The sequence below is a fragment of the Limulus polyphemus genome, unplaced genomic scaffold (assembly GCF_000517525.1).
Source record: "Limulus polyphemus unplaced genomic scaffold, Limulus_polyphemus-2.1.2 Scaffold4509, whole genome shotgun sequence".
Classification (NCBI taxonomy): domain Eukaryota; kingdom Metazoa; phylum Arthropoda; class Merostomata; order Xiphosura; family Limulidae; genus Limulus; species Limulus polyphemus.
Genome location: NW_013670119.1, coordinates 42,515 through 46,893, shown reverse-complemented (window position 1 = coordinate 46,893; position 4,379 = coordinate 42,515).

The following is a 4,379-nucleotide window of genomic DNA, read 5'->3' as shown; positions in this document are numbered from 1 at the left end:
CACTAATTCATTAACAGCGGAGTGATAAGCAGTGGTTTCAATTTTCTTTACTCTAAATGATTTAAAATTTTCCTTCATTAACCCTTTCACTGCTCTGCACATCATATGATGTTTTAGGTTTTTCTACTACTGTTTGAAATCCAAGCTGATATTTGGCTGTGCCAGTGTATCAAAGATGTCACCCCAACGCATATACATAGTAGGTAAAATGTACATAATGTAAATATTACACGCCCATACAGTAGTTTTAGTAATTTATATAATTGTTCTAAATGTAATGTTTGTAAAATATAGTCGTGTTATTCACAACCAACAAGCACCAGTGAGATAAAAGAAGCATGCAATAATAAAAAATAATAATCCCTGCTCGCCCTTCAGTGTCACCTTGCAGTTAGTGATGGTCATCCTGGACTTAATGTCCATTACAAAATTCGCTACAGGCAATAAATATATATTAGTTGTCACTAACTGATTGACTATATTTCTGAAAGTGATATGTTTATCCAATATCAAAGGCAGAAACTATTGCAAGATATTTTGTAAACCACATTATACCAAGGCAAGGCATACCAAAGTATTTACTAGCAGATAGAGGTACAAGCTTCATTTCAAAATTAATCCTTTCACTGCTCAGTTGGAGTGGAAAAGCCCATTAGATGCATAGAAACATCAAAGCATTTATTTTATCCTATGAAATCATACTGTAGCATGAAAAGTAAAGAATAAACACCAAAAAGTCATATAATGACCTCTGTGGTAGGTCCAGACAAAACACTGTTCCTGTCCTTTTCTGACTTGTCAATCTTTTAAGATGCCAACTTATCAGAGGATCATTGCTAGTCTGCATGTACTACATACTTTCACACATTTCTTGACAGCTGTAATTTGTATATTATTGTACTGAATTATCATAACATGAGGTCCTTTGAATCATTACTCAGTAACATAACAAGAATGTTTAGCAATAGTGCATGATATTAAGACATTTTATTGTTATCTGTATGGTAGAAAGCTTACCATTATCACAAATCATACACCCCTAACGTCTCTAATGACTTTGAAGAATCTATCGTCAAGGTTGGCAAGATGGTCATTTTTCTGAAGGATTATGATTTTGATCACTAACAGTGATGCGTTAAGTAGGATTATAGAATGCAGAGAATAAAGAAAAACAAGCAATTACCAAGGTAATAGAAATAAAAACTGATAGTGAATATACTTATGAAGTGGTAAGGGACTTAGACCACGTTATTAATGAACAAAAGATAGATACTACAGTAAACGCACTAAGAGTATTACAGGGAGAAGGCACTGAATATATGTTAGACTCCGAGGTGTTATGTAGAAAAGCAGAACGTAAAGAAAATGTAAATAGAATACCACAAACAGTAAAGACACACAGTTCAAAGAAAAGTCATGACTACTTATCATGATACTCCATTTGCAGCCCACTTAGCATTTGCAAAAAACATACAGTTAAATAATTAAATGGTTCTTTTGACCAAACGTGAGAAAATACATCAAAACTATTGCGAAACGTGCATAAAATGTCCAAAGGAAAAAATCAGTCTGTATTTATGAAATGGTCCCTTACAGATACTGCCATAGTAGCTATAGATATTTTATGAGGCGAGAGAAAGCAGTAACAGTCAGTCAAACTTGCCACTGCTTACTCCAGATTGATATGGGTTAGATTGACCTCATTACCAAGCAGCTAGGCTGGGCATTTGGTCAAGAAACCAATTGTTGAAAGGAAATGACATTCTTTGCTTTTGAGTGGCATTGTAAAGTGAAATATATGTACAACATTGTATGATTACCACATGAGTACGTGGAGTTAGGACGGGATGTTAACCACTGTTAAGTGCTGATGTTGTGATATTCTGTAAAATCCAGGCAATAGGGTAAAAGTATGTTCACGTGTAAACATAGTTGACTGGATGTTGTCCTTGATTTTGCTAGAACATAATTTACATTTTTCATTCGAAGCTGGTATTGCTAAGTTGACAACATGGTAATTGGCAGGTAGTATTAATTTTAGTAAATGAAAACATACAGGTTTAAACACACGAAGTACAAGGGTTCATTACATAAATGGAATGAAATGCCGTTACCACAGAATGGGGTATTTTTTAATTGATGCATCCATTAAAGTGAATAGCATAAATCCTCATAAGGCAGGATTAATATTTGTGCCATTACCACAGTATGTATCATCATGCATTCAGAGGAAACAAATTCCTTACTACACATGGAGATGGTTTATCTTTATCATGTGTATCATAAAACATCTAGTAAAGATGGTGTGACATGCTCCACAGACCTCTCGTTTCTTGGCTAGAACAGGTGAATGATTCTTGTGAAACATCAGACATTTCACCACAGAAAATCAGTCAATACCTCATAAAGTAAGGATTGCACGCCCTTTCAACTGAGTTTTCGAGCTTTTAGCTATCATTTTTCAGTTGGGCAAACTACTGATGTTCTAGGCACTACATCTACTGGCACCAGCCATCCTAAGAATTGTTAAACGGCAGCTATCATCTAATATCCCATGGATATCCCTTTTAGTGAAACTGCTCGATAGCTCAGGAAGTAAGTCACAAAATCCTTTGGCCAGCTGATCGTCGTAAGAAGTCTTATGTAGCATGTTATCGTAAGCTTTCACAAGATCAATGTATACACGTAATAATCTGCATTATCGTTGCCAACTATCTGTGATAATACAAGTCTTGTACAAATGTTCTGGTTATTTTCTAATTACACATCTCAGTAATATTCCAACCACGGAAGTAAAACTGATTGGATTGTACTTATCTGTAAATTGACTCCCACTTCTTGAAATAAGCTAATTTTTAATTTTCCAACATATTTAATGTATTCATTAATAACAACTTAAGGTTTAGAGGTTATGAACCTGTACTTTTCCTTGCCTCATTATCCTAAAATAAATATACCTAGCCAAGGTATGCCATGAATTTTTGAATCTTACGCTGGTTTGATCCTACCTTCACTCAAAGATGTTAGATAATCTTCCAGATGGAGATCTACCCTTCATATTCCCGAGTAAAAACTGAGGAGGAAAAAAAAAGCATGCCCGTTCGTTACCATCACATAATCATCGGTCAAAACCCGTCAATCTTTATTTTTAAAGGCCTAGTTCTTTTCCCTTAGACTTTACTGTTTGTGTTTACATTTCCTACCAAAGTTTAATATGCCCTTTTTGATTACCTGGTATCCCTTTTAATCAGTTGAGCAGTTATTTTATAAGTCGCCAAGTTTTTCATTTTAGCAGTATGTTTAATTTTTCTTTATCTGTAATGCATTTTCTTCAATTTTTCAAACCATTTGGGCTAAGTTTGGCATTTGCATCTATTTTTTCTAATTTTAATATTGATGGGTAATATACAGTTCTGTCCTCAAAGGTTTCTTGCTTGAAACAATCATTCTTACTAAACAGCCTGTTCCAATAGTTTATATCTCGTAGTATTAAAAATTTGGGGCTAAGATATTAGTCTTAATCTTAAAACCAAATATAATTGTACAATAATCCCAGGCAGATATTATGCAACTGTTAAAATTATTAATGCTCATTAGTGAATACCAAGTGTCCAAACCTTGCCTTTAGTTTTCATAATTGAACATGCATATGCTTTTTGAACTTCGCAGTTATACAAGTAAAACTGCTTGGACTTTCAGCTCTTCATAAAAAATCCACCTCTAAGTTCACTGAAAGATTGTTTTCGTTAGGTTGTGTATGTTTTGTTGAAAGGATGACATTTGCTAACCATGAAAATAAAACTTGTACATTTTTGTTATATATAATTATCTCTTTAACGTGTTTTTACATAACAATATACTTTTGTGATATATATTTCTTTTTTGTTTTAGCTTGAGAGATGGTTTAGACAGGAAAGTATGCTTTAAGGTGTTATTAATGAACTGCATCTGCCTAGGAAGTTTTGAACAACATACTTATCTGCTAATGCAAATCTTCTTTATTTTTCACTTTTAACCAACTTGCTACCTCAAGAATCTGATGTAATCTTTATTAAGGTGTTTAAACTTGTTAAGTGAATTGATTGTGTTTTTGCATCATTGATTTTTCATAAGAATGGTAGGACTAGGGGACATAAGAGTCATCTTAAGCTAAAACAGCTTTATTTTTCTAACAACATTGTTGGCCTTTGGAATGGATTGCTTTGAGAGTTGGCTGCAGTAACTTAATGGAGTTTAAAGAAAGGCTTGGTAGATGTTGGAATGATAAGGGCTGGTTTTGAGTGTCTTATTTTGGAATTTAGTTTAGTAAATGGGACAGCCTAGTAGTTTATAAAATGAAATAATGTTTGCTTTGTTATCACCCAATTTACATTTTTTAG